At 31.8% G+C, this 14,341-nt stretch overlaps 1 long non-coding RNA gene across 3 annotated transcripts; it reads right to left on the bottom strand.

Moving 5' to 3' along the window:
* Positions 1-2,341: 2,341 nt before the first annotated feature.
* On the bottom strand, positions 2,342-11,808 carry LOC132273645 (uncharacterized). Of its 3 annotated transcripts, none has more exons than XR_009470205.1 (9): positions 11,747-11,808; positions 11,601-11,666; positions 10,386-10,465; positions 5,401-5,595; positions 4,972-5,216; positions 4,674-4,878; positions 3,546-3,638; positions 2,871-3,451; positions 2,342-2,691 (listed from the first exon to the last, which is right to left on the bottom strand). It is a non-coding gene; the product is annotated as an uncharacterized LOC132273645 (long non-coding RNA). The 3 variants fall into 3 exon arrangements; XR_009470204.1 differs by having other exon boundaries at positions 5,401-5,588; XR_009470206.1 differs by having other exon boundaries at positions 5,401-5,588; positions 10,386-10,468; positions 11,747-11,806.
* Positions 11,809-14,341: the final 2,533 nt, after the last annotated feature.

Here is a 14,341-nt window from a genome sequence, read left to right as displayed (position 1 = left end):
GATATAGTTGCATTATTGACCCTCAATAATCTTTTCAAAGTTCATAACTTTTTTTTTTGCATGTAATATTTCTTGTTGTACATATTAATCAAGAGTAACCTATTGCCACAAGGATGGGCGTAACAAGAAAAATGCAATATAGTATAGCAGTTTCATTCTCATATCACTTGAAAAATTCAAATTATTTGTGTGCAGCGCGGTGTCAAAGCTGTTCTGTTGAATAACTTGTGATTAGTACTCTAAATGGCCTGAATGGGGTGAATAGGTTAACTTGCCCAATTTTTGTGATTGATTGATTATCCACAATGATTACAGTTAGGAATTAATCCCTCCTTCATTCAGCACAACGGAAGCAACACAAACAAAATGGAGATCTAAACACCACACAACATACAAAAGATACAAACATGCATGCAAATACACACAATATTTAAAGTGGTTCAGCCCCACCTGGCCTATGTCCACACAGAGAAGAGATTTCACCATTCATTATTACATGCAGAAGAGAAATTACAATGGTAAATAACACACACTCACTATTATATCGGTAGATATTTCGAACAATGGATCATGTCCACACAATCTCAATACTAAGGCATGGTGTCAGATACCTGAGCCTTCCACGATCTACCACTCCATGAGACCTCCGCTTGCCATCGGTGTTTACCACACAACATCATCTCTACCCCCACATACTCACATTTCTATGAGACTACATCACTCTACTGATCATCCTCAAGGCATCCTCAAGGCGCTCTTTGCACCTTCAATTCTCTCTTTACTTTTCTTCTTTCACTCTCACATTTTTCCTCTCTTCTTCTCTACCCTCTATAAGGACCGAGTTTATATTGTCCCAGATTCTTGTGATTTTTTTTTTTTTTTGAATTTTTCTTTACTGATTTTTTGTGTATCGTTTTGCGTGCCATCCGGGTCCCGATGGCCATTTAGGGCATTTGTCAAGCTGAGAGTTTTAGAAATATATCTTTAATTATTTCAATCCAATTAGAATTGACGAGATCATTTTTAGAATATTTTCGAAAGTCACGACAATTTGTGGCCTCGGGAACTTCTCCCGGTTTTGCCATTGCAGTGAGGGGCATTGTGATCTATTCACACACATATACATAGACATATATCTATACATTGAAAAGATATTTTGGGTATATGGATGGCATTGCATTGGTTAAGTGAGGGCAAATGAGTAACTTAGTAAAAAGCTAGGATCATTAAGAGGTTGACAAGTGGCACACTTAGGACCATGAGGTCATTTGCAAGACCAAACCAACCCCTCTTTCCTCTTCCCATTTCGGCCAAGCGGTTTCATTCTCTATCTCTTCTCTTTCTCTCACCATATCTATATACATCTATATACTACAATGCCTCAAGCTAAAGAGGCCTAAGGGCTTGTTTGGCTAGCACACTTGAGGTAGGGATTTCTAATGCTCTAAACTTTGTCTTTCATTGAACATATCTACTTGAGTTCTCCTTAATACTAATTTCACTACAACAAATAGGCCTTTTTGTGACCAAATATTTAGTTGCAAAAGGACCTTAATTGGTCGCAACTGTGTTTTTGCGACCAAAATATTTTGGTCGCACAGTGGTCGACAATACCTGCGACACTGTTACTTTTTTGCGACTAAAAAATGAGTTGGTCGCTAATGTATCCCTATTTGCGACCAACTATAATAGCGACCAAATATTGTTTTTGCAACCAAAACTTTTGGTCGCAAAAGGAGACGTCTTTTGCGACCAAAAGTTTTGGTCCCAAACGATGGTCTCCTTTTGTGACCAAAAGTTTTGGCCGCAAACGAGGTCCCCTTTTGCGACCAAAATGTTTGGTCGCAAACGAGGTCTCCTTTTTGCGACCAAAACTTTTAGTCGTAAAAGAGCTACTCCTTTTGCGACCAAATTTTTTACGATCAAAACTTTTGATCGCAAAAGATGTCTCCTTTTGCGACCAAAACCTTTTGTCGCAAAAATAACATTTGGTCGCAAAAGAGCTGTTATTTTGCAACCATCTAGTTTGGTCACAAAAAGTTGTCTTTTATGACCTTTTTCTTTTTGTCGTCGATTACGAATTTTTTTTTTGTCACAAAAGAATTATTTTTTAAATCATAAATATTGTCGCAAAATTACACATTGTTTAAAAAATGCATTTATATATTTACTTACACATCTTTTAGAACCATATTATATGATAAATGACCACCTTTTGCATTATATATAGTTATAACACTTTTAACAAAAAAAATATTTTTACATCCTTAATATATAATTGTAACATTTGAATAGAAAAAGCTGCCTATGCACCATTATATATATAAATGCCCAAACAAAGTTCATAACAAGAGTCAAAATATATGGACATTTAACAAAAACTATCCTGCCATTTAACAAAAACTATCTAACATGTATATATATATATATATATATATATATACTACAAATCCTACCTATACACAAATATTACATATATCTAAAGCAAATCTATAACAAAATAAGACTTAATTATATCCAAAACAACTCCATTACAAATATCCATGGCATGTCAATTGCATTATCACTAACATGCTTGATTAGAGCAACAAAAGATGGTGATGAATCAATTGGAGGCACTGACTTGTGATCAAAAGTTCCCTGTAAATATGGCAAATCAAAAAGAGCTTCTTACCTACATTCCGGTCCAACCTGCATAAAGTAATAAAGTAATTAATTCTTATAAACTACATGACTCCTATAAACCACAGATCAAGATATATACTTATACAAAACTATTAAGTTATTGAACTTACGCAATCTTTAGTGCTCTTAAAAATAAACTATTAATGAGTATTGAATTGAAAAAGAAAATTAAACTCTGTGATGACCTTTAGTTAGTATTATTGAGCTTTTCCATGATGACCTTATACATTTCGGCCATTTTGCTGCATTGCTCTACAGCTTTGGCAGCCTCTCTTTTAGCATCTGAAGCCTCTCTATTAGCCTTTTCAGTCTCTAACTCTAGAAGAGCATTTTTCTCCATAGCATCCCTCTTAAGAGCTTCAATTTCAGACTCCAATATAACATTTCTCTTGTTAGCCACCACGATTTGCTCACGTAGGCTAGAATTAGAAGATGAAGCTATCACGCCATGTCCGAGGCCATCCACATAAGTTGATGTCGTACCAAGAACTTCATCTACAATATCATCCTCAATCATTGGAGAATCATTGTCTCCAACTGATTGAGATTCTTGGAGTTTTGCAACCATGGTATCCTATAATTTAACTAATGGTAAATTTTGTTAGAGCAATAGATTGATACATGGAAGGATAGAAAAAAAATAAATAAAAGGTTTCTTTGCATAAAGCTCTTTAGCACGCGGACAGCTCCAGCCTTTATCCGGATGAAAATGTGTCTTCTCATAGAGTTTGATCCTGCTAGGAAGTTGTTGTGTTTCGGCATCCCGCTATATAATTACAAATAACAAAAGAATTTTTATTAATTTATTAACTAGACTTACAAAAGAATTAAGACATATTTAAAGAAATATCAAATGATACCAGCTCTTCATGACATCAAACAAATGATTTCAATCCACCACGATGCGGGACTTTATTCTTTTCCCTATTCCTTTTGTTTGTCTTACTTCCTCGCTACATTCAAAATGTTTAAATTTTGTTCATCAACACATATATATATAGTAGCATAATACTAAGCTAGACTATTCGAAAAACCAGCATGTGGCTGTCTAAAAAAAAAAAGAGCAAAATACTATGTAGCAAGCGCAAGGGAATGCAATCTGCTGGTAAAAAGAGCTGCCCCTACATCGAAAGCAATGCCCCGTTTGCTGAATTTTCAGATAAAAAGGAGGAAGGCCCCATCACCCATCACCCTTACATCATTTTTTTCAGGATGAGATAACTAGTGACTAGAGTACACTCAAAGCAATAAGAACAGAGCAGCATCTACATCAAGAATTCAAATATACTATGGTAAAGAACACCATCAAACTACATAAATCCAGTCAAAGAAAGATGCTTGATTTCAATTATAAGTCCAGAGATTACTGAACTGTTCGACCAAAAAAAATAAAATAAAAAGAGAGAAAACAAGAATCTTTTTATTCTTAACAATTTCTTCTACTGCCAAAGCAATATGATGATGCTCTTAAAACTCAAAAGAAAAAAAGAAAAAAATGCAAATGAAAACAAAATATATTAAGCCAATTCAACTCAGAAGAACTGGCATTATTTTCCTTATGTTATGCAGATTTTTTATAAAGATCCATCTAAACTTTTATAAATTTTTTATTTCTTGATTGATAGTTTTAATGTCTTGGAGATCATTAGAAGGTTCATGATTGTGCTCTGAATACATTCATAAAATCTGATAACTAAAGATAAAAGCTACTAGTTAAGAAGATGACTGTCGTCTTTTTTTTTTCTCTTTTTTTTTTTTTTTTTTCCAAATGGGATGTATAAAAATCGTTTAACAGTAATTGAATCATCTTGTCTGTAATATTGAAAAGGCATTAGCAAAAATCTTTTTATGGCTATTTGCGAGGCAATAAAACTTTTCAAATAAATAATACAAGACCACATTACACACCACCCATACCCCAATAGCATTAGTCACAAGAAGACAACAGAAAATACCAAAATATAGGCATATAAAACAACTGAACTCACCTTAAATTGTTCAGACATAAACCTATTGCATACAAGATCCCAGTTTTCTTGAGTGATAGATTTATAAGGATGAGAGTGCACCTCCTCTGGGGAAAACTTGAGAAAATGTCTATGTAGCCTGCATCTGAAATCCTTCAATTGTTTTTTCAGTTGCTTATCAATACATCTCATGATATGGGGATCCTCATCTCATTTTGAATTTACCCTGAAAAAATAGCCCACTTATTATTTAACATATAAGTTTTAATGCAATAGTCATTCATAAATTTAAGCAATAAGAATTAAACAAACTATGTACCTTTATAATTTTATAAATCAACTCTTTCTTAGCTTGCAGTATATGCTTCCAATTCTTATGATATGGCGCATATTGCCGAACCTGGATTCCCAATTCAGTTGTCCACTCTTTGCTCCAACCATTGACAGGCTTCCATATCCCTGGTAGAATCTCAATTTCTATTAAGACTAAATTGTTCTTACTCCGATAGGTATTTAGTGAACAGTTCTTTGATTTTCCTCGACGATTTACAAACATTGGAGGAACTATAGAAAAAACTAGTGTTAGAAGCTCTTAATTTAATCAACTAGGTAACTAAGAATTAGAAAAGACAAGCATGAATGTGATACTAAAGGTAATACAGTAGTGGAATAAACCATAACTCAACTCGACTCTACCCATGCATAAATACTTATAATTTACTAATTATATTAAAAGCTATGATGTTACCGCAATCAGAAGAAGAGTCGGTGGATGAAGCCACAAGATTTGGACTCGTGGTAAGTGGACTGGGTTTCGAAGGAGAGTCAGTGGATAGAGCAACAACATCTGGACTTGCGGTAAGTGGAATGGGATCCGGAGAATAACATGTGACAACTTTCAGTGATCTACGACCTGGAGCCATATATTCTGAAAATCTGCATACTATGAAAAGAAATATTAAAAGTTGCAATACATTTCAACATTAACTCATGAAACAGAAGCTTACCAAGGTACATGATGAATTAAGATTACATTTTTTTTTTCATGAAAGGAATGATTTTATATATGAAAAATAAAATTACAAAAAGAGGAGACATACCTCCCTTTCAATTACAAAACAAAGATCGAGAAACCTATTTCCAATAAAGACCAAAAATAAAAGATGAACTATTACAAAACATTAAGCACTGACAATGGCTAACAAGTCTAATAAAGTAAGACTAAAGATATAGAGAAGATCCCAAACATGCAATAGAAATAGCTATAGAAAAGGCTTCATCTTTGATCCACCAATCGTGGATGAAGGTTACATTATATCATCCGCATCAGTGTCATCATCACTAAGCATTGTTACTTCCTCATCTGTACTATAATGGATAGATATATCTTCTTCTCCTTCAGTGTCATCATCAAAAAAATTATCATCTCCTTCATCTAATGTCATGTTACCATGAACAATATCAACATCAATAGTGTCCAACAACATGACATCTCTATTCAAAGGCAACATATCCACATCCTCCACATTTGGGATAACCCGATCAACTTCACATTGTTCATATTCTTGATAGGTATTAAGAGTATCACTTTTCATAGCTTCACTTTCATCTTCCACCTCGGCAACATCAAACAATTTTCGTGGTTAGATTTTCTGCACTACTTGCCATTGTCCACATAATTTAGTATCACTTACATAAAAAACTTGTTGAACCTGGGATGCAAGAACAAAAGGGTCATTCTCATACCATTTCTAAGAGACATTAACACTAGTGATCGAATGGGAATCTTTGCGCATTCCATTCTTTTTGCCAACATTCCACCAATCACTTGAAAAGAAAAACCCGTCTCCCCATACAATATTCTAACTCTATAACATCTACTATGACACCATAGAATTCAATATTTTCTGACTCGTGTTGTCCTTCCACAACGACACCACTATTTTGAGTTTTTCGATAATTATCCCGTTCCTTGCTATGGAATTGAATTCCATTGACAGTGCAACCATTGTATCGTTTTACTCGTTCGTCTGGTCTTACATGCCAATGAATACAACTCATCACTCACTTTGGATGGGTCATTTTGATGGAGTTGTTGGATCTATTAACAGAAATAAAAAATGAATAATCCTTAGTTTCATTAATAAAATTTATATATTTATATGTATATTACACATAATGGTTCCACATAACCTAAACAAATACTTACTTGTTCTTCAAACCATTTAGTGAATTGTTGTGTATGCTTTAGTTGTACATTGTTCGGATCTTCTCTTTGTAGATCTTCCATACGATTCTATATAATTAACATATGCCATGTTAATGTATAAAAAAAAAAAAGTCATACGCAATATAACTATATGGATATAATTCTTGTTCTTACTCAAAATAAGGTTGTATTTCGTCACAATTTTTAAGCACATGAAATCGAGCTTTAGCGAGATCAGTCATATCCATTATCTCATAAGTTTCAGATCCCAATGGACGAACAATTGGTCTAAAAACAGAGAAATCTCCTTGTTGATGCCCTCTGTCACAATTTCGTTCTTCTTGATTAAATCTTGTCTCAACCCCTCGGAGATACATAGAGCAAAATGTAATACATTCACTATCTATGTAAGCCTTAACAATTGAACCTTCCGAACGAGCTTTGTTTCGTACATATTGTTTTAAAGTGAAAAGAAACCTATTTACATATGTTACCACACCAATAATTAATTTAAAGGTATTATACATTTAAATTAAAAATGACAACAACAGAAAATATAAGAATACAAATTTTACAACACCTTTCAATTGGATACATCCATCTATATTGCATAGGTCCTGCAAGGATAGCTTCATGTGGCAAATGAACAGCTAAATGAACCATTACGTCAAAAAATGCTGGAGGAAAGATCATTTCGAACTTACAAAGTGTAACCGCAATGTCTTTTTCTAATTGCTCAAGGATTTCCAATTTCAAAGTCCTACAACACAACTCTTTGAAAAAAAATCCCAACTCAATTAATGCATTGGAAATATCAACATCCAAGTACCCAGGAATTGCAATAGGTAGAAGATATTGCAAAAGAACATGTGAATCATGACTTTTCAAGCCAAAGATCTTACACTGTTTAACATGTACGCATCGAGATATGTTTGATGCATATCCATCCGGAAACTTCACCGACTTCAACCATTCACAAAAGCTCCTTTGCTTTTCTATTGATAAAGTGTAGCGTGCTGATGGCATCATAAATTTATCTCCATTTCGAATAAGATGCAGCTCTTTTCTAATTCCCATTGCCTCTAAATCAAGGCGAGCTTTCACATTATCTTTTGATTTTTCCACTAATGTTCATCAATGTTCCCAACACATTATCACAAATATTTTTCTTAATGTGCATGACATCCAAATTGTGTCGTAACTTAAGGGATCCCCAATATGGTAACTCAAAGAATATGCTCTTCTTTGTCCAGTTCAATTCATTTGGAGTACGTTTTCTCTTTTTATTATTGGTTCCCTTTCCAAATTTGTCAGGTTGTAGACCAAACAATTGTTCCAACAAGTCATTTCCAGTTAACTCATTTGGTGGTAACCTATCCTCTTTCTTATCGTCAAATTCTTTTTTACGTTTCCTCCAAGCATGATTAAGCGACAAGAACCAACGATGACACATGTAACATATCTTTTGTCCATGCTTTAATTTTAAAGAACATGCATCCTCGTTGCAAACTGGACATGCCATGTATCCCTTAGTCATCCATCCGGATAAGTATGCAAATGCAGGAAAATCATTTATAGTCCATATCACAGCTGCATGCAAACGAAAGTTTTTTTTCCAATAAAGGCATCATATGAAACCACACCGTTTTCCCACAGATCTTTCAAGTCATGAATCAATGGTCTTAGATACACATCAATGTCATTTCCAGGTGACTTCGGTCCAAGAATAAGCAACGACATAAATAAAAATGGTTCTTTCATACATTTCCATGGAGGTAAATTGTATGGCATAAGCATAACCGGCCACATGCTATAGGAATTACTCATGTTGCCAAATGGATTGAAACCATCACTAGCTAGTCCAAGTCGAACATTGCGAGGATCATTAGAAAACCAATCATGCTCTTTGTCAAATTCCTCCCAAGCCATAGAATCAGCTGGATGTCTCTGAATACATCAACTTCTTTTACACGTTTTTCTTTATGCCACCTCATATCTTTCGCTGTCTTCCTTGACATAAATAATCTTTGTAGCCTCAGTTTGATTGGAAAGTATCGAAGAACCTTATGAGGAATTCTCTTACCCTTACCTTCATTGAATTTATATCTAGATTCCCCACATTCTGGACATTTATCTTTATGTTCATGCTCTTTCCAGAAAATAATACAATCATTTTTGCAAGCATGTATACAAATATAGCCAAAACCTAGTTCACGCATTATTCTTTTGGCCTCAGAATGTGACTTTGGTAGTATCTCAGCTGTTTCCGGAAATGCTTCCCTAATGAACTCAAGAGTCATACTAAATGATCTATTACTCCAACGACCAAAGACCTTTAAATGAAACAACCTCAATAGAAAAGATAATTTTGAAAACTTAAGACAACCAGGATATAGTTCACGTTGTGCATCTCTCAATAATCTTTCAAAATTTTCATATCTTACTTCCTCTTCCAACACAACAGGTGCACGACTGTTAGATGTTTCTCCTTGTTGCACATCTGGAACACGTGTCTCCATGAAAACATCTTCAACCAATTCATTTACCCCATCACTTTCCTCTTCACTATCTGTAACATAATTACTATCAATAGCATCATCATCATCAAAATTGTCATTTTCCGTTCCCTGTTCCTCTCCATGAAATTCCCACTGGATGTAATCTCTATGCATTCCGAATGTGAATAGATGGTCCTCGACCTCATCAATTGGCATTAATATCAAGTTCACACATATACGGCATGGACATCTTGACCTATTGCTTCCATCTGTATGGGAACGGGCCAACCGAATGAATTCTCTAAGTCCTTTAATATATGTTGTAGAATACCTATGCGGATATTAGATCCAACTCTTATCCATATCTAGCTCCCTATAAAAAAAAAATCGGTAATTGTATCATGAATCCTACTATTTTCAACTTGTGGCTTAACAAGTTAGATAATTTTAGACTGGGAAAAGGGATATAGGGTGAGACTAGTACGTTCAATAAAGCCATCCATAAACTAAATCCCGCCAGTCAGATTCATATATAACAGAGTGCGCATCCAATTTCTTATATATATGTATGTTCAAGTATATTTGTGCTTTAAAGGAATTATATATGTAATTTAATTTTCTTAAGTTTTTTAAGAATTCTAAAAATATAGAACACATTAAAGAAATAAAAAACAAAAATGTGAGAAAGGTTCCCTGGAGCCTATTTTTAACTCTTTTCGTAGACTAATTTTATTAAATAGATTTGTCTATTTCTTAAAGCATGATGTCATTTACAGGCAAATTTTGAATGGATATAAATTTTTGTTATAACAATTCATCCCATTAAATTCAACAACTCATATTAAGACCACTGAATCCCACTAACTTGAAAATTATCTACTTGTAATAGAGAAACAATAATGAATGTCCATAGAGAAACATGTAATATGCAAAGTTAAGCATTAGCCTATATGTTGACAATAAAAAAAGTTTAAATAAAAATGATCAAAACACAATAAAAATATAATTGAATGAAAACCAACAAACCAGAGCAACAATTTGAATAAAAGGAAGTCACGATAACAGCGCCCTTGTCTCAAGCAGTGTTTATAGCCCACCGTCAGAACCTGCTAAACATAGAAATTTATTATGCTTAAATAACATCCCAAATTCATATTTAAAAGGAAAAATCAAATAAGTGTGTGTGAAAACAATGAAAAAATGATTAGCTAAGAGAAACTTGGACATTAGTTATCAGATAATTGTTAAATTAAGAAGCTTATAATTCTAGGAAGTGGGGAGTGAAGTTGCAGTTGCATTACTACAGGCACAAGCTATGAGAATTATGGGGAGTGAAGCTTCACCAAGGTTAAACATGTTGGCCAACTACAAGCACAAATTGTGTGGACTACACACACTAGTTGCTAAGCATGGCCATCTTTACATCATCATTTTCACAGGATATCTACTAATGTTACTACAATGACATAACACTTGGTATCCATCTCTATCTACACAACACATTATGATTTATGAGCTGTTGATGAGAGTGTAAAGCTTCCACTTTACCTTTAAATTATAGTGGCATAACTTGGCAGAATAGTATTCCAAACAGAACTGGGTTTGAAATCAAAAGATGAAGAAAACTCATCATGCACCATAGATATATATATAAAGGATCATATATAGCACTAGTTTCCATCTTCTGTCACAGTTTCCTTTGTTCTAAAACTATCATCAAGAGAGTCAAATGGTTTGCTTGGTTTCACTTTCCTTCCTCTACTCATCCCATTTACAAGAGACTTCAAGTGTTAGATTTATCAGTGATTAACATGCAATAGTACTACTTTTTTACAATTTGTAAAAATCTTCTCAATTACCAATTCTTATTATATACTATCATTTTTAGCTTTTTCAAGATGCAAATTAAGTAAAGTTTTGTTTCTCTACAGAGAGAGAGAGATTACAGAGAGATTAGAGAGAGATTATTCTCTTAACTTTAATTAATTAATTTATTTATATAGAGAGAGAGGGAGAGATTAGCATGCACCATGTTACCATCTTAATTATTTTATTGACTTCGGCCGTTAAACCCTAGAATGGTTACTAGAATAGGGATTATCAAATAACAAAATCTATAATCTACAATTAGAATAGGGGGTTTTCAAAATACAATCTAAAACCCTTGTGCAACAATGAAGATCTGAAGAAAAAGAGAGGAGTGAAGGCAAGGGAACTTAGAGTGAAGACAAGAGAACTTACTTTTAAATATGATAATAGCAGATATATCCTTCTACTGTTGAGGATCACCAATGAAAACCTTGTAATCTGTTAGGAAAAGATGAAATTGTGATGAAAACCTTGTATAACGATGAAGAGGAAGAAATGAAGACACGAATATTGTTCACCTCGTGCAGATCGCCATTGAGCCCTTCATGAATTGAACCATGAATACTGAGAATGAAGTGGGCCTTCCCTAGGTATCAGGGAAATGAAAAATACTTAATTAAGTTCACCGCCTTTTTTTCCCGGTTAAAATTTAGTGAAAAGATGTATAAAAAGTAAAATATATATGAGAAATTAAATGCTGTTAATATAAAAATAATAATAATAAGTAGATACTTACATATACTGATAAATATTATTTTTGATATTTTTTATTTAAGTCCTAAAATAGATTTGTTCCTTAATTTAATAAAATAAATTATTCATCTACTTATAAAATAAAATAGAAATATAGATTTTCATTTTTTGTAATTATTATTTAAAAATTATCTTCTTTTTTTTTTTAAGACCTACAATTTCTTCAATATTAACTAATTGTCATGCTAGTTTTACCAGATCATTGTATAATTTAATCAATTTCAATTAAGAATATTTCAATCTTGATATTGATTCAAGGTACAATTCATAGAAATTTTATTTTATTTTATTTTTTCATTGGAGACTTGAACCCTTGGTATACAAAAATTTCATGATTAATTATTATTATTATTATTTTACATGGTGATGTTCTTAGGATAATTTTTTGTTATATCAATTACCTTAGAAAATTAGTTCTTATAAAATCATCTGTCATTAATCCAAAGGCAATGGATATAATTCAATGAATCTTATTATGTACACAATGATCGATGATAGAAAAGTTGGGATTTCAAGTGATGGGGGCACGCTATCAAAAAAAAAAAAAAAACCATTAAAAATAAGAATTTTAAGAGTAGAAGTAGAAAAATAAAAATAAAAAAAAAAACTTTAAAAAGAAAAAGTTTTAAAAAAAAATTAATTGAAGAAGGAAATTTTGACTTTTCTATTAAAGAAATTTAAGGAATTTAAAGACTAAAGAGAATAAAGAAAAAATAAAGAGATAATTTTAGAAACCACAAAATTTAGGGAGAGCACTGTATAATTTTTTTCATATATATGGAAAAAATTAAAAAAAATTACCACATATATTATAAAGTACGGCCCAACTCAGGGGGGCACGTGCCCCCCTAGGCGTTCATTGGCTCCGTCCCTGCTTGCTAATAAATTGATCAATTAGTAATAACTTTACTCAATGATCGATGATGAAAAAGTTAGCGTGACTTGCTATAAAATTATAATTGATTGAAATATATATTTGTAAAGAATGTTTGAAAAGTTTAATTATTAGCTATTACTCATAAATGTATTTATAGAGACTGTCACTTTTTAAAAATTTAATTATATAATGTATTTAATTAATATATAATTTATGTTTTAACATTGGCCATTATGCGAAAAATAAGAAAAAAAAAATTCAACATTTATCTAAAGTAAAAACATTTTGTTAAAAAAGTTATAAATATTTAAATTTCCTTAAAAAAAAAACAATTTTTTTTTTTTAGTTTAGGACATTCAATTCCAAGATATCACTCAAAGTGGATGGTGAGGGTTCGAGTACCCAAAGGGGCAAAGTGAGTGTGAGTAATGTGTGTTTATTTTGCTAATAAAAAAATAAATACTAACAATTACTAATAAATGTATTTGGCAATCGCATTAAACTAATTAAGGCGGTATTTGTCCATTCCTTTAAATAATTTGTTTTGCATTTTTTGGAATATTAATCCGCCCTCAAAATAAATCAACATGATAAAAATTAATTGAAAAAAAATTAAAGAATTTTCAACCAAGAAGAGCAATGTGTGATTATACATATGCATATATATATATTTTTTTATTCACGAGTGTATTTGGATCGATATATTGGTTCTTGTTTAAATTAGATTTATACATATGGTTTTAGGTGCATAGCCTTACCAAGGTATATGCATCCATATATATGGTGGTAGGTGAAGAGAGAGGTGGTGGTAGAAGGTTAAGAGAGAAGGGTGATGGCCATCGTTAGAGGGTGGAGGTGTAAGAGGTAAAGATGCCCATAGTTAGAGTTGTAGATAAATTATTTTATTTTTTATCTCGATTAATAAATATTTTTTATATTAATAATTCTTGTCTAATTAGATTTTTTTTTATATTAAAAAACTCATAATAAATAGATAAATAAGTAATTTGTGTTAGAATTTTATAAAAATTCTTTAAAAAACACTTTTTATATCAATTAATAAATATTTTTTTCTATTTAAATTTTTTTTTCTATTTTTTTTATATTATTAATTCTTGGCTAATTAGATTTTTTTTAATTAAAAAACTCATAATAAATAGATAAATAGGTAATTTATATTAATTAATAAATATTTTTATATTAATTAATAAATAATGAAATACTGAAACACTGAAACTCTTTATACTTTAATAATATAATAAATTAATTTTTATAAAATCTATCACAAATTAGCTACTTTATTTACTATAAAACTCTATCGCAATATATATTTATTATGACTTTTTTAATAAAATAAAATCAAGTTAGACAATAATATATTTAAAAAAAATAAAATAATTTCTATAAAATTTTTCCACAAATCAACTACTTTATTTTCTATAAAACTGAATCACATATAACTTGTATTTATCTATTTATTATG

Source organism: Cornus florida, unplaced genomic scaffold (genome assembly GCF_030987335.1).
Source record: "Cornus florida cultivar Cherokee Brave unplaced genomic scaffold, ASM3098733v1 CherokeeBrave_3.0.0_Hap2_Chr09, whole genome shotgun sequence".
Classification (NCBI taxonomy): Eukaryota; Viridiplantae; Streptophyta; class Magnoliopsida; order Cornales; family Cornaceae; genus Cornus; species Cornus florida.
Note: the sequence above shows the minus strand (reverse complement) of the source record. Positions and strands in the feature narration are given on the sequence as shown.